Source organism: Schistocerca piceifrons, chromosome 6 (assembly GCF_021461385.2).
Source record: "Schistocerca piceifrons isolate TAMUIC-IGC-003096 chromosome 6, iqSchPice1.1, whole genome shotgun sequence".
Classification (NCBI taxonomy): domain Eukaryota; kingdom Metazoa; phylum Arthropoda; class Insecta; order Orthoptera; family Acrididae; genus Schistocerca; species Schistocerca piceifrons.
In genome coordinates, this window is record NC_060143.1 from 29,303,960 (window position 1) to 29,331,599 (window position 27,640).

Below are 27,640 nucleotides of genomic sequence, written 5' to 3' on the forward strand. Positions count from 1 at the left end.
GACTGCAAGTAGAGGTGGTAAAGGGAAGGACTCCAGTTCGGAGAGAAGGGATCGCACGCAAACTGCAATCGTTAGCCCCGATCTGGACCCCCTTTGCGGGAGATGGACTGCCACGGGCAGGAAAAGAAGACAGTAATTCGGATGCTCAGGGGAACTATGAATGTGTGCTGTGTAACTGGCGAGCAGTTGCACACGTCTGAATTGCAGTGGAGGGACACCAGCCTCCACCAGTACGCTGGTCACCTGACTCGTCCTAAAAGCTCCTGTCGCTAGTCGAACCCCACAGTGGCGCACAGGGTCGAATAAATGCAATGCTGAAAGCCCTGCCGAACCATAAACCACACTCCCATAGTCAATTCGGGACTGGACAAGGACTCTGTAGAGCTGCAGCAGCGTAGAGCGATCTGCACCCTAACAGGTGTTGCTCAGGCAACATAGGGTATTGAGGTGCTGCACTTCTGCTTAAGCTGACAAAGATGAGGGAGCCAAGTCAATTGAGTGTCGAAAACCAGTCCTAGGAATTTATATGTCTCCACTACAGTGAGTGGATCGTCATTAAGGTAAAGTGCGGGTTCCGGATGAAAGGTATGATGCCGACAGAAGTGCACGACACACGACTTTGCGGCTGAAAACTGGAAGCCATGGGCTAGAGCCCATGACTGCGCCTTGTGGATGGTCCCTGGAGGCGCTGCTCAGCAACAACAGTACTGGAGCAGCAGTATGAAATGCAGAGCTCATCTGCATACAGAGAAGGTGAGACAGAGGGCCTGGCAGCTGCTGCTAGACCGTTAATGGCCACTAAAAATAGAGAGACACTCAATACAGAGCCCTGTGGGACTCCATTCTCCTGGATATGAATGGAACTATGGGAGTCACCAACTTGGACACAAAGTACGGACCGACAGGAAGTTTTGGATAAAAATTGGTAGTGGTCCCCGGAGACCCCACTCATACAATGTGGCAAGGATATGATGTTGGCAAGTCATGTCATATGCTTTACGTTAAGTAAAAAAAAAAAAAAAAAAAAAAAAAAAAAAAAAAAAAAAAAAAAAAAAAAAAAAAAAAAAAAAAAAAAAAGAGAGAGAGAGAGAGAGAGAGAGAGAGAGAGAGAGAGAGAGAGAGAGAGAGAGAACGGCAATCTGGTGCTGCCGTCTGGAAAAGGCTATTCGGATGGCAGACTCTATGGATACAAAATTACCAGTGGTAGAGCGACCCTGATGGAAGCCGCCCTGACATGGAGCCAGCAAGCCACGTGAATCCAGGACCCAACCAAACCGCCGACATACCCGATGTTCCTGCAGCTTACAAAGAAAGTTGATGAGGCTGATAGGCCAATAGCTATCCACATCAAGCAGGTTTTTACCAGGTTTGAGCACTGGAATGATGGTGCTCTCCCATCATTGCGATGGAAAGATGCCATCACACCAGATCTGGTTGAAGATGATGAGAAGATGTCACTTGTATTCAGATGAGAGGTGTTTAATCATCTGGCTGTGGATGCGATCAGGCCCAGGAGCTGTGTCAGGGCAATGTGCAAGGGCACTGAGGAGCTCCCACTCTGTAAATGGGGCATTATAGGACTCAGCGGGTAGTGAATGAGAGGGCGTTCCCTTCCAGCCGCCATTTGAGTGTGCAAAAGGCTGGGGGGGGGGGAGGGAATAATTCTCCGACGCAGAGGCTCGAACAAATTGCTCGGCAATCGAATTTGCGACGGTACACAACTCGCCGTTTATAGTAACACCCAGGACAGCTGTTGGGGCCTGGTACCCACAAAGACATTTGATCTTTGCCCAGACTTTGGGAGGTGCCATGTGGCACCCAATGGTGGAGATGTATCTATTCCAACACTACTCCTCCGGTTGTTTGATAACGTAGCGAACACGGGCACGGAGCCATTTGAAGGCTATGAGGTGCTCCAGGGAAGGGTGTCGCTTACGCCACTGTAGAGCTCGCCGACGCTCCTTAATTGCTTCAGCAACTTCCTGTGACCACCAAGGGAATGCCTTACGCCTCGAGCACCTTAAAGAGGGAGGGATCGCATTTTCTGCTGCAGAAACAATTCTGCCAGTCACCTGCTCAACCATCACATCAATGAATTCTGCTTGTGGGTGAATTGTTCAAATCAACAGAAATGCACGAAGCACGTCTTGGTGGCTGAAAACCGTAAGCCGTTGGTGAGGGCCCATGCCTGCGTCTTTTGTATGGTGCCCTGCAGTCAAAGTTCAGTGACACCCATCATAGAGGAGCAAGAGCCGTGGCAAAAGTCATCAGCATACAAGGAGGATGACACTAAGGACCCCACAACTGCTGCTATACCATCAATGATTACTAAAAAGCGAAGAACACTCAGTACAGAGCCATGCGGGGCCTCATTCTCTTGGATATGGGAGGAACTGTGGGAGGCACCAACCTGAACCCAGAAAATATGAGAGAGGAAGTTCTGGATAAAACTTGAGAGCAGACCCCAAAGACCCCACTCAGGTAAGGTAGGCAGGATGTGGTGTCGCGATATGGTGCCACAAGCCTTCTGTAGGTCAAAGAAGACAGCTGTAAGGTACTGACATCAGGGGAAAGCTGTTCAGATGTCAGACTCCAGGTAAACCAGTTTATCAGCAGTGGAATAGCCTTAACGAAAACCACCCTCAGATGGAGCCAGAAAACCTTGAGACTCAATGAGCCAACAGTTTCCAGCTCACTTTGTGTTCAAGCAACTTACAGATAACACTGGTGAGAATAATTGGGCATTAACTGTACATCTCTAGAGCATGCTTACCCAGTTTCAGTACTGGAACTACACTCCTGGAAATTGAAATAAGAACACCGTGAATTCATTGTCCCAGGAAGGGGAAACTTTATTGACACATTCCTGGGGTCAGATACATCACATGATCACACTGACAGAACCACAGGCACATAGACACAGGCAACAGAGCATGCACAATGTCGGCACTAGTACAGTGTATATCCACCTTTCGCAGCAATGAAGGCTGCTATTCTCCCATGGAGACGATCGTAGAGATGCTGGATGTAGTCCTGTGGAACGGCTTGCCATGCCATTTCCACCTGGCGCCTCAGTTGGACCAGCGTTCGTGCTGGACGTGCAGACCGCGTGAGACGACGCTTCATCCAGTCCCAAACATGCTCAATGGGGGACAGATCCGGAGATCTTGCGAGAGCGAGAGAGAGAGAGAGAGAGATAGCGAGAGAGAGAGAGAGAGAGAGCGAGAGAGAGCGAGAGAGAGAGCGAGAGAGAGCGAGAGAGAGCGAGAGAGAGAGCGAGAGAGAGAGCGAGAGAGAGAGCGAGAGAGAGCGAGAGAGAGCGAGAGAGAGCGCGCGCGCGAGAGAGAGAGAGAGAGAGAGCGCGCGCGCGAGAGAGAGAGAGAGCGAGAGAGAGAGAGAGAGAGCGCGCGCGAGAGAGAGAGAGAGAGAGAGAGAGCGAGAGAGAGAGCGAGAGAGAGAGCGAGAGAGAGAGCGAGAGAGAGAGCGAGAGAGAGAGCGAGAGAGAGAGCGAGAGAGAGAGCGAGAGAGAGAGCGAGAGAGAGAGCGAGAGAGAGAGCGAGAGAGAGAGCGAGAGAGAGAGCGAGAGAGAGAGCGAGAGAGAGAGCGAGAGAGAGAGCGAGAGAGAGAGCGAGAGAGAGAGCGAGAGAGAGAGCGAGAGAGAGAGCGAGAGAGAGAGCGAGAGAGAGAGCGAGAGAGAGAGCGAGAGAGAGAGCGAGAGAGAGAGCGAGAGAGAGAGCGAGAGAGAGAGCGAGAGAGAGAGCGAGAGAGAGAGCGAGAGAGAGAGCGAGAGAGAGAGCGAGAGAGAGAGCGAGAGAGAGAGCGAGAGAGAGAGCGAGAGAGAGAGCGAGAGAGAGAGCGAGAGAGAGAGCGAGAGAGAGAGCGAGAGAGAGAGCGAGAGAGAGAGCGAGAGAGAGAGCGAGAGAGAGAGCGAGAGAGAGAGCGAGAGAGAGAGCGAGAGAGAGAGCGAGAGAGAGAGCGAGAGAGAGAGCGAGAGAGAGCGAGAGAGAGCGAGAGAGAGCGAGAGAGAGCGAGAGAGAGCGAGAGAGAGCGAGAGAGAGCGAGACAGGAAAATCGGGAAGTGATCACTATCACACAGGTCATCATGGACTCTCCAGTGGATGGATGGGAGGAGAAAACAACTGAAGATGGAAGGGTCAGTGAGAACCGTGAACCACACAAACTATGCAACAGCCCAGGTCAACTTGTGACAGTAAGTTTTCACAGTAAGTTTACCATGGCCAGTAATCGTCGTTCCACTGCACAAAGGATTATGGGCAATGAAATCACCCATGATAAGCAAATGTGTGGGGATTTGAGAAAGCAATGCCAACATTAGGTTCCGAAACACTTCGCCATTGGGGAGAGAGGTAGACATTATAGATGGTAATATTCTGAAATGCCTTTACCTGAACAGCCACAGCCTCCAAAGGTGTATTAAGAGGCACAAGTCCCCTCCCCCCCCCCCTCCCCCTCCCACTCCTCTCGTTACACATTCCGAAGCTTTTAACTCCTGGTGTCACCCAGCTCTTGATGCTGAGTATAATTTGAGGCCCGATGGCTTCCCTGGAGGGTGATAAATTCACGAACTTTGTTACAAATAATACAAAAATGTAATGCTACAGTCTTTACTTTTTACATGATGGATTTTCATTCTTTGCATACTAGCTGGCGAGCATTCATCAGATGACCTCAATCACCTAGCCTTAAAAACCCAAATGTTCATTCCACAAGTACTCTGCTGCTCAAATAGCTTCCTCCTTGCGTATTGCATCCCCTGACCCATATCCATGCCATAACTAAGGTTAGAAATCTGCAGTCAAGGTCATCACAGAATTGACCAAGCCTATGGCTGAGACCTCAACAATATGAAGTCTAAACAACATGAGAAATTATTCAGTGACTGTAGGTATGGTGTTACTACTGAAGTGACTGAGAAGAAAGGTACTCACCTGGCAAATTGTAATAGTGCCTGCCATTTAATGGACTAGGTAGCAGATACGGCCCAATTAAACAGTCCTCAACAACACCGACCCACACATTAACGAATAACCACACTTGATGAGCACTAGTAACTGTGGCGTGTGGGTCATCCTCTCTTCAAACATGCGAATTTTGCATGTTTAAGACTCCATCACCCCCGAACGTTGCTTCATCGGTAAACAACACAGAGGATGGAAATGCATTTCACATCGTTCCAGGTACCACTGCAAAAACTGTGCTCTGGGTGGTCAATCAACTGGTTCCACGTTGTGGACATGATCTAAGTGAGATGGATGTAACAATTGCTCTCCAAGGACTGTTCTTACATTCGCTTGATTCGTCCCCATGTTACTTGCAATTGCACGAGTGCTGATTGAAGGATCCCGCTCCACATGCTGCAAGACAGCTTCCTCAAATTGCAGTGTTCTTACCGCGTGACGGTAATCTGCTAAATGACCCGGTCTCACGCAGACTTTGGTACACAGCAGCAAAGGTCGTATGATGCGAGATACAGCAATTAGGATATCGTTGTTGATAAACCCGCTGTGCAGTTCGTCCATTGTGGTGCACTACGTACTACGCACCAACCATATCAGTGTACGCCTCCAGGTGTATCGCTCCATCAGTAAACAGAGACAATGCACTACTACACTGGTGGATAGCAGTTGCCTACAACTGAAGAGCATAATACGCCCTCTAACAACTGAAGATCGTATAAGACTTGCACTGGTTTAAATAATCCTCATAGGAACAAATGACATTGGGGAAAAATATTTCTTTTGATGTCCCCTACAACCTACCACAGTTTGTAGGTTTAAGTACTTTTCACCCTGTATAATTACAGGTTTTCTCTTTACAGACCTCACATTTCTCACGTCCGAACAGTTCATCGGTTAGCACAGGAAGAACAACTTAACCACAATTATCACAGATAACAAAAGACGATTATAACTGTCGTTGTCCATGAGTGTAGTTCTCTGATAATAATTTCAATTCACACAGAAATTAAATTATTACAGAAATAATTATCGTCATTTTTACACGATACAGTCCTTTTATACGTAGTATCAATAATATTTGTTGAAGTTTGTTCACTTAGTTCATTTTAACATCTTGTGGCTAGAACATAGTGTCATGGATATTACATTGCCCCTTCATGTCAAGCCTGATAATTAAGAGTAGGTAACTGTATTTTCTTGAAGCCCCTTGACGGTTTTATTCCCAGTTTTCTGAGTCCAGTGAACCCAAATTGGGGGGGGGGGGGCTAAAGGGGGGCGGCTAAGTTAACCCGGGAAGTATCCACTGCTTTTTCTGAGACTATACAGTTACTGAAGCCATTTAAATACTCAACACTACTTGTGTCATGAATTAAACAATATTGTATCTGAATATTTGCATCATGAGAACAATGAACCTGCATGGACTATCGTCTGTCTGCCGCCATCTTAGCAAAAATATCTCCGCGGCAGTTTTGAATTGAGAATTTTAACAAACATAAATGTTGTTAGATATAAATGAATGGAAGTAAATGTGCACTGGTGGTCCCAAATCTACTTTAAAAGACAGAATTCAACTCAGATTGAATCCTTAAATACAGTGTTCACAGCACGTTACATCAATTTCTTATTTGCTGATCTATGAAGCCTAATTATTTCTGACGATTCACATGAAATATTTTAGTAGGAGACATACGTCAGTGTTGTGCACGGGTAGTATTTTGTGACTAAATGTTCCTTTTTCTAGAGAAAAAGTACTTCCACGTTAAGTAACAGTTGTGTAAAATCTGATAAATGATATGCAATTTATTGCCACTCATAGGACTTTACACACAACATTTCTACACGTCAACTGGAGATTTCTTTAGCAGAGTGACAAATATTAGCCGGGATAATCATTTTTGAGATCAAACTAATTGCTACGCTGACAACGCTACCTTAAATATCATTTACAAGTAATTAAAGTCACGAAATACTATAAACCGGTTCTGACACAGTGATATTCATAATAGTACATCTGTAGTCTAGATGGGATCAGAAGAATGCCAGATAGAATCTGGCAGCATCCCTGACAATTCCACCAAGATACTTTAAAATGTTTAAGTCTGAATGCCTTTTACTTTGGTATTTCTCATGTGTGGTAGTTTGGTTTTGGTTTTGTTTTGCTTTAGGGCGTAAAAAACAACTGGGGTCATACGTGCCCAAGTCGAAACTACAGAACATGAAGAAAGAGGCGAGTTAAAAAATTACTATGTCAGTCCCAACTGACAAGAAAAGACAGCTAAAAACAGGCACGTGGAGAAAGGGCTTTTTTTTTTAAAAAAAGACACCACACATTAATGGAGGTCCTGTAAAGGATGAGCCAGACAGTAGGAGATTTTACTTTATTATATGAGCCTCCAACCAGTAACTTCATTTTTCCATTGCGGCCAAGCCACGGCCGGCAGCGTTAGCTGCCTGTAAATTCTTTCGTCCCACGGTTTAGTAACAGGAAGTCAGCACCGATGAAGGGCACCTTGTTCACGCGCCTCTCTCATGTGCTGACGAGGTAACGCCGCCCTAGGCGTCGCTTAGCTGGCAACGCTCTGGGAAGTTCCATGCCGCCCGCACGGTTTGCTCGGTCCTGACCAATCACGGTGGAGGAAGCCGCGTGGTGCGTCGAATATACCCGGCCGCCCGTCGCCGGGCCCGCTCTCTTGCATTCTTGCTCACCCGCGAGTCGGATGCGCGCCCTGTAGCATTGAACATCTCCCGTTTCTCCCGGTGCTGCGGCGCTGTGGACTTAGTTTTGGCAGACAACAACTTTCGGTAGCTTCGCGAACAATGTTCGCTAAATTATAAGCTCTGGCTCACCCTCACCTCCCTGGGCCTATGTATCCCCTTTCAACATGTTTTACCCAATAAATGGCCTTTCTCTAAAAATGACCCTATTATTCCACAACGTCCACCGCCTGCCCATACCCGCCATCCTGTACAGTCCAAAACTAAAACTAAACTGAAAATTGAATGGTCTTCACCATATGGCTTTGGCGGATAAAAAGTAAAATGCGGATGACAGCCCGCACGTCATTTGCTAAAACGACCGATAACTCAGACGGCAATACCCAAGAGCTTATTCCCACGAAGAGAGGACCACTGGCGATGCCAAAGGGACACCACCTCCTGACAGACAACAACACAGATCATCAGAGGGAATATAGGAACTCGCAGGCCGATACACGTGGACTGCAGCCTTGGTAGCAGCGTCAGCAGCCTCATTTCCTGGCAGAACGGCATGACCAGAAACTCACAGAAACATCACACTGTCTCCACCAAGAGTGAGCAAGTGGCAGTTTTCATGGACCTGCTGCACTTAAGGGATGGGTGGTGTACAGCGCACCTAGACTTTGAAGGGTGCTGAGTAAGTCTGAGCAGAGGTCAGAATCTAAACGGTTGTGTCACCGGATGTACTCCATGGCCTGATAAATACTGTAAATACTTAGCAGTGTGCCAGAAGCCAATATCAAAAGACACGGGTGCCAACGACGAAGGCAAAACGGACCCCACGATCAGACAGCCATCAGTGTACACAGAGGTACCATCGCGAAGTTCCATGCGAAAGCCGTTAAACTGAAAGTGACAGACCGAGGCTGGAGTAGTGTCATTAGGAAGCAAATGAAGGCCAAGGTTAATATGGGCTACTTCACGAAGCCAAGGTGGTGAAGGGTTCACACTCACTGGGGAAGGTGCAGGTAGTGTGAAGTTAAGCTGCTGTAGCAAGTGCCAAAGGCGGACACCAGGAGGTAACAGAGAAGAATCATCTAAGAAGGAGGCATAGGATGGGTAGCCATGCGTGGCAGACAAACGGCATACATACCTGGTGAGAAGAAAGTCACAGCGGTAGGACAGTGGTAGCTCAGCAGCTTCAGCATACAGACTCAACTGAGCTAGTGTAAAAGGCACCCGTGGCCAAATGGATGCCACGATGGTGGATAATACTGAGACGGCATAAGATGGGTGGATGTACACACGCATAAACAAAGCACCCATAGTAGAGTTTCAAATGGACAAGGGACCAGTACAGACAGAGGAGGGTGGTTCGATCGGCACCCCAGGAAGTACCATTGAGGACACGCAGGGCATTGAGGTACCACGTACAGTGGGCTGCCAGGTAAGACACATGGGAGGACAAAGAGTTTCCTATTGAGCGTGGGCCCCAGGGATTTCATAGTTTCAATGAACAGAAGGGCAACAGGGCCAAGATGTAAAGATGGTGGGAGAAACCAATGGCATCACCAGAAATTCATACAGACAGTTTTGTCAGTGGAAAAGCGAAAGCCCTTGTCGATGTTCCAAAAGTAAAAACGATCAAGACATCGCTGAAGACGCCGTTCAGTGAGACAGTCTGGAGAACTGCAATAGATGGAAAAATCGTCACCAAAAAGGGAGCCAGAGATGCCCGACGGGAGACAGGTCACTATAGGGTTAATGGCGGTATCAAAGAGGCCGGCACTCAGGACGGAACCCTGAGACACACTGGTTTCCTGGATAAAGATGTCCGACAAGGCAGAATACACATGCACCTTGAAAACTCCGTCTTTTAAAAATACCTGGAGGAGACAGGGCAGGTGGCCACAGAAGCCCCACATGTAAAGAGTACAAAGGATACCAGTTCTCCAGCAGGTGTCACAGGCCTTCTTCAAATCGATAAACACTGCCACAGTCTGGGATTTCCGCAGAAAATGATTCACGACATGCGTGAACAAAGTAACAATATGGTCAACTGCAGAATTCCGTGCTCGAAATTCACACTGTGTATTCATCAATAAATCGTGAGACTCGAACCACCATACCAGCCAGGCATGAATCATGCATTCCATCTCCTTGCAAATGCAGCTGGTAAGAGATGGGGCAGTAGCTAAAAGGAAAGTTTTTGTCCTTACCTGGCATAGGTATGGGTATGAAGGTGGCTTAAAGCCAGCGTCCAGGAAATGTGTCCTCTGCGCAGATGTGGTTGTATGTGTTAAGCAGGAAGTGCTTGCCAGCAAGAGAAAGGTGCTGCAACATCTGAATGTGGATGATGTCTGGCCCTGGGGCAAAGGATCGGAATGAACTGAGAGCATGATCCAGCTCCCTCATAGTAAATGCAGCACTGTAACACTCACAATTTGGAGAAGAGAAGGGTACGGCCCGAGCCACCTCCACTCGTTTCCGATGGAGGAAGGCAGGGTGAAAGTGGGAAGAGCTCAAAACTTCCACAAAATGGCGGCCCAAGGTGCTCGAGATAGTAATAGCATCCATAAGGACATTGTCTGCTACTGTCAGACCAAAAATTGGAGAATGGATGTCGGTGTCAGAGAGCCATCGGAGGAAGAGGTGGAACTGTTGAAAGAACTAGTGAATGAAATCCAGCTAGCTTTTTTGGTGTCCCAAAGAACACAACAACACTTTGCACGCATCTGTTTACAATGAATGCTGTTTGCTATCGTAGGATCATGGTTAAAAACATACCAGGACACGACATCGTAAAGAGGAAGTGTGGGGTATGGAACGTTCTGCCGCAGTAAGGATAACGTTTGTGAGATATTCCACCTGGTCATCACAACTGCGGAAATCTTGTTCTCTGAATGTCGCCAGGGAGGAGTAAAGCTGCCAGTCAGCCTTAGGAAGCTGCCATTTAGGCGTGCATGCGGATGGGGTAGGAGCAGCAAACGGATAGCAAACGGGAAATGGTCGCTTGAGTAGGTGTCAGAAAGAACAGACCACTCAAGATGAGGAGCAAGCTGGGCAGTGCACAAGGAGAGGTCCAGATGGGAATAGGAGTCTGAAACGAAAGTGGGTGCTCCAGTGTTAGGTAGAAGATGTTAAGTTGGTTAAGAAGATCAGCCAAGAGGGCACCTCTCTGAGAGGTCCTGGGAGAACCACAAAGGGGATGATGTGCATGAAAGTATCGAGTAGCAAAAAGGGGGGAGGTAGCTGCCCAGTAAGTTGAAGGAAGTCTGCCCTGGTAATAGCAAATGGAGGAACGTATATGGTACAGAGGAAAAAAGTCAGTTGGGGAAGGAAAAGGCAAACTGCAACAGCTTGAAGATTGGTAGTCAGGAAGATGGGTTGACTATGTCATTCTGTATGAGCAGCATGACTACCTCATGGAATGCCGGCCTCAGGGGGAAGATCAAAACAAATCGGTAAGAAATGTGAAAGCTCACAGCAGTCATGAGGGTGCAATTTCGTTTCCTGAAGGCAGAGTACAAGGGGACGCTGCGACACTAAAAGCAGCCGTAAATCCTCTTTGTGGGACCAAAGGCCGTGAACGTCATGAGGAGACTCACGTTTAAGAGTTGTAGGGGTGCCACCACAGCGGCTCCCGAGTGACAGCTGGGGAAGAAGCACTACTACAGCACACAGAAGCAGGAGGATCCTGCTCTTTGGGGTCCACAGAAGCATCAGCTTACTTGTGCACGCGGTCTGTGGAGCCCAACGCCAAAAACGGTTGTTGGTGCGCACCGGCGACACGGAGGCTGGCCGGGCTAATGTACCATGTGGCAACACCATCGAAGAGGATCTTCAACGTGGCAAAGGAGAAGACGGTTTGCCTTTGGTAGACTTCTTCAAGCCTCTCTGGTTGGATGAAGACTGCCGTTGGTTGGCTGGACGGACAGAGGAAGTCTTCACGAGAGTACGCCTGTCCTTTCCGGCCTACCGGTTGTGTTGCTGGTGGCTTAGTCCCTTGAGGCGAGAGATGCACAGCTGGACGGGGGAATGACGATGCTACCTTGACACTAGACGATATCACAACCTCAGAGCTGAATTGGAGGTTTCATGTCTGCACGGCCATGTCCTTCATGGAGAGAGCAGTAACAAGAACAGAACTATAGGTGCCAAATGGGAGAACACAAGGTTTGCAGCTAGCCAATAGCTTGCGAGCGACTGGGTAAGGCACTTTTTCCTTTACCCGGATCTCTTGGACAGCCCACTCATCAAGATACATGGGCCAGTCCCAAGAGGCGGCGGCATGGCCGCCATTGCAGTTGATACAGCGGGGAGGAGGAGGCAGACAATCACCTTAATGTGCAATCCTACCACAGGTTACACATTTGGGTGTCGACAGGACGTTCCAGTGTGGTTGAAACGTTGACACTAATAGCAGTGCATCGAGTTCGAAATGTACAGCTGGACTGTGAAAATTTCATAGCCTGCTTTGATCTTGGATGGAAGCACCACTCTATCGAAGGTGAGAAAATACCTTTTCCATTACACGATGGACAACAATGACACCCTGATCGGAGAGGTAAGATTAAATTTCTGCCTCTGTTAGACTGTCGAGCAGTCTAATGTAAATACCACCACAGGAAGAATTCAAAGTTCTATGGGCCTCAACAAGAACAGGGTAACTGTAGAGAAGTGAGGCATCAAGCAGTTGTGCTTGAGAATCGGAAGTAGTCTCCAAAGACAAAGTGCCATTTTGTAAGGGAAAGAAGGATTTCACAGATCAGGCAATTGCATTAACACCTTTCTGAACAATAAACGGATTTACCATAGCAAAGGACTGACCATCTTCACTACGTGAAATGCCGAGGAACCTTGGTGCAGCAGGAAAGGTCTCTGAAACATCAGCCTCATTATGTTTACATTTTGTAGATTTTTATAGTGAAGATGATTGACTCACTGCGATAAAATCCCCTACGATTGCCGGCGTCTCCGATGACACGCTCCTTCCAACTGGAGTCCCCTTTCACCTTGGGTGATTGTTCACACCTCAGTCACACCTCCCCAACACCTGACAGAGACCAATAGGCAATTTGGGAAGGTTGGAGCTAAGGCAATCACCCCTCCCTTGGCCTGGCCTGTACCAAGGGGTACATGCGAAACCTACATGTTGACCCAGGGCTGGGAATTACGCATCACCCAGTCATCAGTTACGCGTCAGACACATGGGCCAGCCTTCAGGAACGCAGAGGGAGGAAGAAGAAAAAGAGGAACCTGAAGCACCGAAGTGGAGGAACGGGAGGAGAAGAGAAACAAAGAAAGGAAAAGGGAGAGAAAAAACAATGGGGAGACAGTTTTTACGTCAGAGACAGACAATGAGGTACATTCCCAATAACATCCCAGACATGTTCCCCAAGGGAGGGAAAAGAATAGCAAGAAGATATGCATGCAGCGCAGAAGGGAAAAAAATGCTGCAAAGACTGGGGGCCCCGTGGTAGCCAACATGTGTGGTAGTCATTGAGCCTTGATCAAATGTGAGATCCAGGAATCTACCTGACATTAAAATGGAGAATAGTACAATTAAAATGCAATTCCAGTTAGTTAAAATTGTGACAGATACAAACAAAATCTTGAAGACACACTGTTTCATCCAATGAAAACTTAGAGGCTAACTTGTCTTTTGCGCACAAATCTACAATCTGTTCAGCTTGAAATTTAATTAGCAAGCTCTGAATGCCACGCAAGATGATGATGATGATGATGATTATGATGATGATGATGACCAGCAGTAAATCATAAAATCTTCTACAAACAATGATATCTTCATTAGAACCCTCACTGCGTTAATTATGTCGTTAATATCAGTGGCAAAAAGGGCAATACTTCATGTTTCTTGAGGGACACCATTCATATGAAATTGTGTTTCCTATTTGGTAATGGTATGACCACCCCATAAGAAAGGATTTGAATAAATTTTACAGCTCACCACAGAAGCCCCAGCTGTGAAGTTGTCCGAATATGTTGTAGGCCTACCTCCATGTACAGTCTTGCTTTTCCAACACCTAAGAATACCTCTATCAAATGCTTCATTTACAGCCACCGCCATACAATGTAAGTGTATACGGGAAATGGATAATGAGTTTCTTTCTGGGCCATTCCACGTAACATGATCAAATTTCGGGAAATGTTCCTGCATGAAAATCACAGATATTAGAATGAATTTTTCACTCTACAGCGGAGTGTGTGCTGATATGAAACTTCCTGGCAGATTAAAACTGTGTTCCAGACTGAGACTCGAACTCGGGACCTTTGCCTTTCACGGGCAAGTGCTCTACCAACTGAGCTACCCAAGCACAACTCACGCCCCGTCCTCACAGCTTTAATTCCGCCAGTACCTCGTCTCCTACCTTCCAAGCTTCACAGAAGCTCTCCTGCGAACCTTGCAGAACTAGCACTCCTGGACGAAAGGATATTGCGGAGACATGGCTTAGCCACAGCCTGGGTGATGTTTCTAGAATGAGTAGAGTGAAAATTTCATTCTAGAAACATCCCCCAGGCTGTGGCTAAGCCATGTCTCCGCAATATCCTTTCTTCCAGGAGTGCTAGTTCTGCAAGGTTCGCAGGAGAGCTTCTGTGAAGTTTGGAAGGTAGGAGACGAGGTACTGGCGGAATTAAAACTGTGAGGACAGGGCGTGGTTCGTGCTTGGGTAGCTCAGTTGGTAGAGCACTTGCCCGCGAAAGGCAAAAGTCCCAAGTTCGAGTCTCGGTCCGGCACACACTTTTAATCTGCCAGGAAGTTTCATCACAGATATTGCTGAAATTTTGTGCGAACATTCGCACATGTTCCCAATGAACATTGGTACACTTTTACTTTTGCCCATTTAATACTTAGAGATATAGCCATTTGTTTGACTCCATAGCACAGCTATTAACAATGTATCCATGAGATTTTAGCAACTTACAGACATTATATCTTTGGTAATATTTTCCTGAAATAAATATAAGTACGTCACCTTGTCCAACTTTTTGTGCTCTCTTAAGCAAAATACTAAAAGAGATTTCTTGGTCGATTTGCATATGAATAATTTGTAGCAAAGTTTGCTGACAAAATAGGCACTTGGAAAACTATAAAGTTTAGCTGTTTGTATCTCCGGTTAGGTACACCTGAAACTTTGCACATAATCGCTTGCCAATACAAGGTCTTAGAATACAAAATTCAGTTCTCCTACTGCACTGAGGTGACAAAAGTCACGGGATCGCGAAATGCTCATATACAGATCACGGTAGCAGCACATACACAAGATATAAAAATGCACTGCATTAGTGGAGCTGTCCTTTGTATTCAGTTGATTCACATGAAAAGGTTCTCGTCGTGATGATGGCCACACAATGGGAATTAACAGACTTTGAATGGAGAATAGTAGCTGGAGCTAGACACATGGGACATTCCATTTCAGAAGTCATTAGGAAATTCAACATTTCGAGATCCACAGTGTCAAGAGTGTGCCATGAACAAACCAGATTTGAGACAGTACTCTCACCACGGACAATGCAGTGGCCGACGGCCTCCAATTAACGACCGAGAGAAGCAGCATTTGTGTAGAGCTGTTAATGTTAACAGACAAGAAACACAGCATAAAATAACCAAAGAAACTGACGTGGGACATATCAAGAACATATCCATTAGGGCAGTGCAATAAAGTCATGCGTCAATGGCCTATGGCAACAGTAGACTAGCATGAGTACCTTTGCTACCAGCAAGGCATTGTATGTAGTGCCTCTCCTAGCCTCATGAACATCAGTCGCAACCTAGACAACTGGCAAACTGTGGTCTTGTCAGATGAGTCCCAACTTCAGTTGATAAGAGTTGATGGTAGTGTTCAAGTGGGTGCAGATCCCATGAAGCCATGGACCCTAGTTGTCAACAAGGCACTGTGCAAGCTGGTTTTGGTTTCACAATGGTGTGTGTAGTGTTTATAGGGACCACTGACTGTAAATAGTTACATTTGGCTACTGTGAGACCATTTGCAGCCTTTCATGGACTTCATGTCCTCAAACAACTATGGAAATTTTATGGATGGCATTGCACCAAGTGACCAGGCCACAATTGTTCACAACTGGTTTGAAGAACATTCTGGACAATTCGAGTGACGATTTGGCCACCATTAATACCATTGAACATTTATGGAATATAATCAAGAGATCATTTTGTGCACAAAATCCTGCACCAGCAACAATCATTATGGACGTTTATCCAGGAAGTACAGCTCAATATTTCTTCAGGGGACTTTCAATAACTGGTTTAATACATGCCACATCGACTTCCTTCCCTAAGCCGGGCAAAAGGAGGTCCAACATGATTTTAGGAGGCATCCCATGACTTCTGACCTCACTATACTTCCCAATAGTTTACTAATTGAGGGGAAAGCACGATGATTCCTTTAAAAAAATGCAAAAAATGGCTATTTTTGGCCCACTTTTACAAGAAAGTCTTCTGCAAACTTCATAAACCAATTTGAATAAAAAACCTAAAAACTATACCAGGTTTTGCAATGCGAGCATACAAGGCCCTAAAAATAATGACAAGGTGGAGGTGCATTGAAAGTGGACCCATATTCCACTGGTACTCAAATCTGACATCTTTTATTATGTTCAATTGTTTAGTACTCTCTGTGGAAGATAATATCAGAAGTGCCGATGACTAGGAACCTACCTTCATTCGGAAAAACTGCAAATAGTCTTCCCCTCATCCCGCCACCTACATCATTAAGCTCAACAAAATTAATTTCATAAAAAAAGTAATGGAGCAGGGAATCCAATACAAATCTTAGTTTTTTTCCTTTTTTTTTTTAGCTCTAATAATCTGAGGTGATCGCATTTGAAAAATTGAATTTCTTGGCTTCTGTCTTATCAAAATTTCTTCCTAAGCAATCCCATCAGTAATATCATCTGGGCAACAGTACATTTTTTTCTTATAACATTCCACATCAAACTTTAAGTAAACTTAAGCTTAAGATTCTAAGACATCTCTTCTAGCTATGGTGTCCGTCCGCCACTTGTAGAAATGAAATTTTCACTCTGCAGTGGAGTGTGTGCTGATATGAAACTTCCTGGCAGATTAAAACTGTGTGCTGGACCGAAACTCGAACTCAGGACCTTTGCCTTTCGCAGGCAAGTGCTCTACCAACTGAGCTACCCAAGCACGACTCACGACCCATCCTCACAGCTTTAATTCCAACAGTACCTTGTCTCCTACCTTCTGAACTTCACAGAAGCTCTCCTGCGAAACTTGCAGAACTAGCACTCCTGGAAGAATGGATATCGCGGAGACATAGGTTTGCCACAGCCTGGAGGATCTTTCCAGAATGAAATTTTCACTCTGCAGCAGAGTGTGCGCTGATATGAAACTTCCTGGCAGCACTTCCCCGGGAAAGGCAAAGGTCCCAAGTTCGAGTCTCAGTCCGGCACACAGTTTTAATCTGCCAGGAAGTTTCACTTGTAGAAATGTATAATCAGCTAAGAAAAGCAAATCCTTATCAGGTTTGGGAAACTGTGCTAAAGAAACTCACCCGTGGCTATCAGGCATGGCCCCTATGGCAATTGGGATGCTAGTTTTCTCACTTTAAAAGGATCAAGTGATGGTTAAGCCAACACGGACCATACCAACACATACAATTTTTCAGGTGTACATTTATGTTCAACATTAACTGCAAACTATCCTGATGCAAAGTACTCTACAACTTAAACCAGAATTAAACTAAAATATCAGTACCATTACACAATCAAGGCTATCTAATAATTATAAATAACATGAATCCACTCCAAAAATGTCACAAAGACTGCCCTGAAATGGCACCAAAATTTTCACAATGTGACAATGGTGTAAAACCCGGAGGTCATTTATACGATGTGTGCTGCAGCTGTTGTGTAACAAGTTTACTATCATGATCTTCACTGACTTGGTAAGACACAATTAAATTGAGAAGTTTATAACCTATTTGATTCTGCAGTTATAGCAGAAAAATAGACAAATATGTCATGATGATTCGTGATAAAACACACATTTTTTTTAAGTTTTTTGGAATTATCTGGATATTTATCTCACTTTCTACTCAATAATACTTTGGATATTGCCTTCCTCAGATAGTACTAAATTGTTTAACGTCATAAAAGATATCAAATTTAATTTGAGTACCAGCAGAATACGGGGCCTCTACCAATAGACCTCCACCTTGTCATTCTTTTTTAGCGCCTTGTATGCTCACATTCAAAATCAAATATGGTTTTTAGGTGGTTTATGACATAATATTTGTAATGAAATTGGTTTAAAAGCATTTGCAGAAGACTTGTTTTTGTAAAAATGGGACAAAAAAAGCAATTTCTGGCATTTTTAGAAATATGGTCATCTTTGCCCTCAAATTGTAAACTATTGGGAAGCAGTAGGAGAATGAAATTGTATATTCTAGGACCTTGTATTGGCAAATTGTTATGAGCAAAGTTTCAGGTGTATCCAACAATTATTTCTGAAGACAAAAAAGCTAATTTCACATTTTTTTCAAGCATCCACTTTTTCAGCTGACTTTGCTTCTAATTATCCATATGCAAATTTCTCAGACAGTCTCTTTTTAATCTCTTGCTTAAGAGAGGGGGCAAAAAGGTGTACAAGATCACCTGGTTTTGCTTCTTTCATGAAAATATTGCCGGAGATATATCTTAAAGTTGTCAAAAACTCTCGGGTGTACTGATGATAGCTGCACTATGGGGCCAAACAAAGGACTATATCTCTGGAAGTATTGAATTAATGATTGTGAAACTTTACCAATGTTCATTGGGCCCACGTGCTATTGTTCATACAAAATTTCATCAAGACAGTCATTGGTCATATGGGGACCTGTAGACCACTTGGCATGAAATGATCCATTTCCTAACATACTGATAGGCATTTTGTTTCACAGTTCTCCATCAAAAGTTTTCAGCATGCTGTCGGTCAGTTGTTCTACAACTGCTATGAGCTGCCAACATATGGTCATGCACTTATTTAAAAACTTTCTCTCTGAACGCCACGGGTATCACCACATGTGGCCTGCTCTTTCACATTCTGCACAATAAGCGGTCATGTATCACAAACTGCGACTCCAACTTAAACTACTGAGTCAGCATTAGCTGCCATCAGCAATTAAGCAATCTTCCTGCCCAGTGCTTATAGAACTTAAATTTTCATGCTTAAACTATCAGCACTATTATGCTGCTTCTCTCGTTTGTGCACTACTCATATTCTAATTAAATTTAGCGCGCGCCTTGTCAGTCTACCGGAAAGGCTTTTCAATCACAACAATCAAGTCAATGGGGTATGATCCATCATCACTTTAAACTTCTGACCATACAAATAACAACAAAGTAATAAATGTAGATAGCTGCTAACACTCCATTCCCCACAGTGGGATAATTCTGCTCCGATTTGTCCAATTGCCTGGATGTGCATGCCACTGGGTGTTTATTATTATCTATAGTCTTGCTGATAACACATCCCATAGCCACATTGCTCAAATTGCAGGACAAAATGGATTCCTGGTCAAAGTTGAAAAATACTAATACTGAATCTGACGTCAGTGCCTGTTTCAAAGTCTTGAACATGTCTGACAACCAGTACACCAAACAAATTTTGGTCTTTTCTTTAATAAACAGTTCGAAGGCTCAGCAATTTCAATTTCAGCAAAATTTTCGACAAATGTTCTATAATAACAAAGACCTAAAAATGATTGCCATTGCTTGACTGTCTGCAGTGACAAGAAATTACTAACCGCTGACACCAACTGATAATCAGTTTTTACACTGTCCTGACTGATCACATGCCAGATACAGTTTACTTCTGTTGCTGCAAAATAGCATTCATTAATACTCAAATAGTCAGCATTTGACAGTGTTTAGTACCTAATACCTCTCCAATCATCTGACATGTTCCTCCTCATCCTTCAAAAAACACCGATGTCATCGATGCACTACACATTGGTTGCTTGGTTTGTTTGTTTGGGGTATAAAGGGACCAAACTACAGGGTCATCAGTCCCTTTTTCCTGATGCAAGCAAGGCCCAAGGTACAAAAACACCCAACACGACACCTAAAAAGAAAACGAATGGAACGAACAATGCAAAAGTATAAGATGGTATTAAAACCATAGAGCATACTGTCTGGGCTGGCTAATCACAATAATAAAAGAGGATGCGTCAGCTACTCTGCAATACATTTAAATATCCACCCCAAAAAGACAAGGCGAGATGAACACACAGGGAAAAGACCACCAAGACAAACAAATGCAAAGAATGTGTGACAGAGTCAAAATGGAGGGATGGTGGCAACTGCAGAGTATGATAAAAAAAAAACCTCACAAATAAAACGTAAATCTGCTGTTGAGGCATTGTCGCCCAACTGAAGGTAGGGTTCTGGGAAGGTTAAAAGTCTGCAGCAGAGCGGCTAAAACTGGGCAGTCAAGCAAGATGTGGACGACAGTCATTTGTGAGCCACAGTGACACCGAGGTGGGTCATCGCGACAGAGTAGATAGCCATGTGTTAGCCACGTATGGCCAATGTGGAGTCGGCCTGCGAGAGGCCCGCATGGAGGTCTTCCGCACACATTCGTAGTCTCCTCAAGAGCACACAGTTTGTTGTGCTTACTGAGATTATGCCATTCCATCTCCCAAAGCTGAAAAACCTTGTGGTGTAATAACGACTGCAGGTCATTTATAGGGATGCCAATCTCCAAAAGCAGTTTCCATGTAGCATGTTTGGCCAGTCTGTCGGCAAGTTCATTTCCTGGGATTCTAACGTGGCCTGGGGTCCACACAAACACAACTGAATGACTGTATCATACCAGGACACAGATGGACCCCTGGATGTTCGCTACCAAAGGAAGAGCACAAGAAATGGCCGCCAGCTCTGCAGTGAAAACACTGCAGCCATCTGGCAAGGAGTGCTGTTCAGTATGTCCTCCATGAAAATACACAAAGCGAATGTGACCATCAGCCATCGAGTCTTCAGTGTAAACCACATCAGAGCCCCAGAACACATCAAGAATCTAGAGGAAGTGACAGCAGAGAGCTGCAGGGTTAACTGAATCCTTAGGACCATGTGTAAGGTCCAGGCAAAGCTTCGGCCTGCGGGCTTTCAAAAAAGATGTGATGATGGTGTCCCTCAACTACGTATCCTCCGACTCAATGTTGAAATATTAAAAGCTTTGGCTGGTTTCGTTGTCTAGGGGCTGGGATATGTAGTTGCCACATTACAGGCCATATACTGCTGAGTCTACAGTACACAATATGAATATACACATGAATCAAATGTTCGAAGGTTCCTATCAATCAGCAATTGTGAATTTTGGACGTAACATAGACATTTATAAATGCAAGATTGCAATTAAATAAATTCTGCAGATAATATTTTAACAACATTAAATGATGGGTACAATAACAGAAGTACCTTTAAGAATGCCCTTTATTACTGTAAAACACTTATTGGTGTTGATGGTCCAACAATTAAATAAAATATAAGTTGAATAAGAGGGAAACAACAGATTCCTACTTCATGTAATTAGTTATGAACAACAACATAGCTTGTGAGATATTCACTTCTAAACACGTACTACATCTTCACTGCAGAAGCCACAGAAATCTCACAAGTACACAAGTCAGCGCTATGAAATATTTCTATCTCCCACGACCACGCACATACTGCTCCACTCTCCATGTCTTTCCCGCGACTGTGCATCCATCATGCCGTACTCTCCAGGACTCTCCCATCTCCTCTACTGTACTGTCCAGCACAATCACTGTGATTGGCTAGAGTGCTTCCACCCTGTCTCCAAGCCAATGCACACTCACAATCATAATGAAACACGTTCGAAATACTGTATTTACATCTAAATAACTTTAAATTAAATAAATATTCCTACGGGTGGACCATAAACATGCTCTAACACACAAAACAAATTAAACCAACAAATCAAAGGAATAGAACAGAAGTAAGCCAGTAGCCTAATGTCTCTGTGCTTTCTAGAACACAGTAAATAATTGACCAGTATCTTCATGAATAGTATATATCGGATATAAACAAAGACATAGATGAATAAATATATTTATAAGCAAGCTGCTACCGTTTTTTCATGTCACTGTGGAGTACTTAAGGTCTGGCGCAATTAATAGTAATCTGTTACTTTGACCTCCAACAACTCTTGTACTATTCCAGTTTAATGCCTGTAATTCATACCAATTTGTGCTTCCGCTAATAGCTTTATATAGACAGATCAATCAACTAAAACGGATGAACCGTTTTATCTTGGAAGTTCGTTACTGGGTGTTATTCTTACGATTTACAGCCAAATACTAAACTTTAAACTAATAATGATATTGAGAATCTGATTACACCATCAGAATCATCGTGCAAATAATGGTAAAGTACATGTTTCTTTTTGAGGTATCATGATTCCTCTGGCTACTATTAATTTCGATAGTGACTGAAGTGTCCGCCATTAGGGTTTCACAATGTCCGCCATCTTTGGCACTCCTGGTGTACAAGTCACTTTCATTGACACAGCGTCACCAAGGAATTCCCAGCCACGTGGTCAAGCCATTGTGCGGCATCACGCGGTTACTAACAAGCCGCGGGCAGAGCGACCAGCCAACTCCGAACTTAGAATATTTTCACCATGCCACAACTCACCCGTTACCTCACAGGCCTAGGTTTACACCATGGAGGTGTACGTGAATGGACCTCAAGTATAGGTGGTAAAGGCAAGGACTCCACTTTGGACAGAAGAGATCGGACACGAACCGCAATCTTACGCCCTGACCTGGGCCTCCGATGCGGGTGATGAACTGTCATGGATGGGAAATGGAGATGGTAATTCAGATGCTCAGGAGAAGTATGAATGTGTGCAATGTAACTGGTGAGCAGTTGTGCACGCCTAACCTGCAATGGAGGAACTTCGGCCTCCACCAGTACGTTGGTCACTGGACTCGTCTAAAAGCCAGTCGAATGCCACCGTGGTGCACTGGGTCGAGTAAACGCAAACCTGAGTGTGCTGCCGAACCATAAACCAGACTCCCATAGTCAAGGTGGGATTGAACAACAAGGGCTCTGTAGAGCTGCAGCAGCATACAGCGATCTGCACCCCAGTTGGTGTTGCTGATGAGCAGAGGGCATCGAGGTGCTGCCAGCAGTTCCACTTCAGCTGACGAAGATGAGGAAGCCACGTCAATCGAGTGTCGAAAACCAGTCTTAAGAATCGATATGTCTCCACTACAGTGAGTGGATCGTCATTAAGGTAAGGTCCTGGTTCCAAATGAACAACACAACGCCGACAGAAGTGCATGACACATGACTTCGCGGCTGAAAACTGTATGTTGTGGATGGCTCCCTGGAGGTGCTGCTCAGCAACACCAGTACTGGAGGAGCAGTACAAAATGCAGAAGTCGTCTGCATACAGAGAAGGTGAGACCGATGACCCGACAGCTGCTGATAGACCAAAATACAGATACGCTCAATACAGAGTCCTGTGGGACCCCATTCTCCTGGATATGGGGGGAACTGGAAGACACCAACTTGGACACTGAAAGTACAGAGTAATAGAAAATTTTGGATAAAAATCGAGTGCAGAACCCGGAGACTCCACTCATATAATGTGGCAAGGATATGTCGTCACCACGTCATGTTGTAAGCTTTTCATAAATCAAAAAAGATGGCAATGAGGAGTTGGCGTCTGGAGAAGGCTGTTCGGATGGCTAACTCGAGGGAAACTAGATTATCAATGGTACAGCGACCCTGGTGGAAAGTGCCCTGGCATGGAGCCAGTAGGCACGTGACTCCATGACCCAACACAACTACCGACTTACTGTACATTCTAACAGCATACAAAGAACATTGGTGAGGCTGATGGGCCGATAGCTATCCACATCAAGTGGGTTTTTACTGGGTTTGAGGGCTGGAATGATGGTGCTCTCCCGCCATTGCAATGGGAAGACGCCATCGCACCTGGTCCGGTTGAAGATGATAAGATGTTGCTTCTAGTCGGATGAGAGACGTTTAATCATCTGGCTGTGGATGCGATCAGGCCCAGGAGCTGTGTCAGGGCAAAGTGCAAGGACACTGAAGAGCTCCCATTCTGAAAACGGAGCATTATAGGGTTCACTGTGACGTTCAGTGAACTAGAGAGCTTTCCTGTCCATCCACCGTTTGAGGGTGCGAAATGCTGGGGGATAAGTCTCTGACGTGGAGGCTCGAGCATAGTGTTCAGCAAAGTGCTCAGCAATTGTGTTTGCATCAGTAGATAACATGCCATTGATGTTAATGCCAGTAACACCTGTCAGGTTCTGGTACCCACAAACACATCTAATCTTCGTCCACACTTGGGAAGGTGACGTACGGCCCCCATTGGTTGAAACGTACCTCTTCCAACATGCCTTTTCAGTCTTTTTATAAGCTGGCACAGAGCCATTTAAAAGCTATTAGGTGCTCCAGAGAAGGGTGCCACTTGTGTTGCTGTAGAGCTTGCTGACACTCTTTAATGGCTTCAGCAATTTCCAGTGACCACCAAGGTACTGACTTTTGCAAGGGGCACCCTAAAGAACAAGGGATCGTGTTTTCCACCACAGAAAAGATCGTTTTAGTGACCTGCTCAACTACCACATCGATGGTACCATGTGGGAGAGATTCATCGGTGACAGCAGAGGTGAAAGCTTCCCAGTCTGCCTAGTTTAAAGCCCATCTTGGCAGATGTCCAGGGGATGGCACTTTGGGAGTGACAGGAAGATGGGAAAGCGGCACTACCTCCCAAGTCATCATGGGCTCTCCAGTGGACAGATGGAAGAAGTCCTGGGCTGCAGAGGGATAAATCAATGGCCAAGTAAGAGCCATGAGCCACACTGAAATGTGTGGGAGCCCCAGTATTTAAGAGGCAGAGGTCGAGTTGAGATACAGAATTTTCGACATCTCTATCTTGGCCAGTAAGCACAGTGCCACCTCACAAGGGGTTATGGGCATTAAAATCTTCCAAAAGTAGGAAAGGTTTAGGGAGTTGATGAATCTGTGCAGCCAATGCACCATCTGAAGGAAGATATACGTTGCAGACAGTTATTTCCTGCATCGTCCTTATCATGACAGCCACAGCTTAGAGGGGTTTGAAGGGGGCTCAGGTTCCCTTCATACTGAGTTCAGAACATAGACAAAAACTCCACCTGACACTATTATAGTTGCTACGGTTCTTGTAATATCCCCTATAGCCATGAAGGGCAGGGGTCCACATTGCTGGGAACCAGGTTTCCTGGAAGGCAATGCAGAAAGCAGGTGTAAAGCTTAACAGTTGCCCTGCTCAGCCAGGTGGTGGAAAAAACTGCAGCAATTCCACTGGAGGATGACGTTATCGTAAGGCTGGGAAGGCATGAAGCATGCAAGGAGACAGGTTACACCTCAGGGTCACCTGCTGCCACCAACTGAGTATTTGTATCCATTCCTAGTGTGGGTGAGACATCAGTGAGATCCAGGTCCTCAGGGGGTGCTGAGGTCTCCACCTCATCCGCAAGTGCAAAATTGGTAGGGAGTGGTGGTGTTGGGGCCACCAGAAGGCCCTTTTTCTTAGCAGACTTCTTTGTTTGCTTGCCCTCTAGCTTCTCTTTAGGAGCTTGCTCGGAGGACTTCACTGAAGTAGCTTCGGGCACAGAGGAAGACCGTGAAGCTCTTCGTCCAGCAGCTTTTGGCTCCTTTAGCCACTGGCGAGTGTCTTCTGTGGCATTAGTGGAGACCTTGGTAGAGAGGGTCCCAATGGAGCCCTTCTGCCCAAGAGGAGCTGGAGGAGGCTGTTGCTGCTCTGGCTGGGGGGAGGGGACCGATGTCCCCTGTGTTTGTGGGGCCTTGCTCCCAAAGTAGGTACTTTGGGAGCAATGGAAGGCAATTTTTCCCCCTACCACCAAAGGGGCAGATGTATTCTGGAGGCCCGCAGGGCCCACTGTTTGTTGTACAGTGTGGTATGACTGGTACTTGTGATGGCGATGGTACTGTAGCTGCAGCATATGCGGATGTCACCCTAACGGGTTGTAATCGTTCAAATTTACATTTAGCCTCTTGGTAAGTCAACCGCTCCAGGGTCTTTTAGTCCATAATTTTCCACTCCTTTTGGAGTATTGTACTGTCTGGCGAGCAGGGGGGAGTGCTGCTCCCCACAGTTGATAAAAGTGGGAGAAGGCACACAGGGAGTATCTGAATGCAGTGGACATTCGCAGTCTTTACATGTAGCGTTGGAAGTGCAGCAGGAAGAAATGTGCCCGAATTTCCAGCACTTAGAAGCCCCACATAGGGGAGGGACGTATGGTTTAACGTCACAGCGGTAAACCATCACCTTGACCTTTTAAGGCAATGAATCACCCTCAAAGGCCAAGATGACGGAACTGGTAGCAACTCTGTTGTCTTTGGGTCCCCCTGTAAACACACCCGATGAAATGAATATAGATCGGCATGGAGCTCGTCATCAGACTGCAAGAGGAGGTCGTGATGGAAACTAACCCCCTGGACCATGTTGAGGTTTTTATGAGGAGTGGCGGAAACAGGAATATCACCCAGCTGGTCACAAGCGATTAACACCCGGGACTGGTCTGTGGATGCTGTCTGAATCAAGACTGCACCACTTCTCATCTTGGACAGCACTGTCACTTCCCCAAACTTATCCTCAAGACATTCAACAAAAAACTGAGGCTTCATAGGTAGAAAGGAGTCCACATCCATTCTGCAACAGACTAAATACCGAAGCGAATATGGCTCTTCTTTCTGTAGCCCTACATTCCTCCCATGGTGTAGCACGGGAGGGAAACGATTTAGGGTCTTATCTGTCAGCATTGTACTCGATCTTGCCCTTCTTAGAGACTGATGGCAGCGTACTGTCACCAGCAAGAGATGACTTAGTCCGCTTCATTGCAGGTCATTCGCCCTGATGCAGCCCACTCTGATCAGGGGCTCTCCCCACGGGTCCCACCCGGCCACAGCAAAGGACACCTGACATGATAGCCGTTGCCGGGAGTCCTGATGCCCCAGGAAGATAGGCACCTACTCTTTGGCATATGTGGCGAGTTTACACCTCGGATATCAGCAGTGTAGTCCCTGTGTTGTCAAGGGGCTACCACCAAATGGGTACAAGACGGCCCCACCACAATGGACTGGCTACTGCACTGGATACTGGGCACAGAGAAATCCAATACTATCATGGGTGCAAAAGAGGACAGGAGACAACAGGAGAAGATGACATACCCCAGAAAGTGTCTTCACCCAACTAGTTGAATTGCAGGTGGAGAAGCAAAGCCATGATAAGAGTTTCAGGAGATGGAATCTAACGGTACGATGGATAACTCGTGCACTATGTAAGGTGTCCTTCCCCATATGGCCCACACTTCTGTAGAATTTGGAAAGTGGCAGGTCAAACCATAACACGAGACCTGAACTTATAGGCCCGAAAAGTGTGAGACTCCTTTTAGTTGCCTCTTACGACAGACAGGGATACCTTGGGACTATTCTAACCCCCAGACCTGCAGGGGGGTACTGCATGCATTGTTTCGGTTTTAACCCTCTGAGTACCCCATCCAACTGTCTCTGAAAAGTGGCCAGTGCATCTTTTATTTGAACGGTATTTACGTGTAACAGTAATAGCCCAAGGACCATAAAGGCTGTCTTCTTCTGGTCCTCCAGCATTACCTACACTTCGTGATAACCCCTCTTCAAATCCAATGTTGAAAAATATTTACACCAATCCAAGTTGTTCAGAGTAACTGTTAAGTTTGGAATGTGATACATGTCGCTAAAAGTTTTTGCAGTAAAGAATCAATAATCACAACAAAATCATTTTTTAGTGTCATCTGGTGATTTTTTTTTTTTATTACAGGACAAGGACCATGGGTACACCCCATGAACCATTACTATGTTCAGCAATCCCCATCAGCCAGATG

General features: G+C 45.6%; 1 protein-coding gene across 2 annotated transcripts in view; it reads right to left on the reverse strand.

The window, feature by feature from the left end:
• Positions 1-27,640, reverse strand: part of LOC124802767 — a 146,853-nt gene that overhangs the window by 104,992 nt on the left and 14,221 nt on the right. The gene's annotated exons all lie outside the window — the stretch shown is intronic.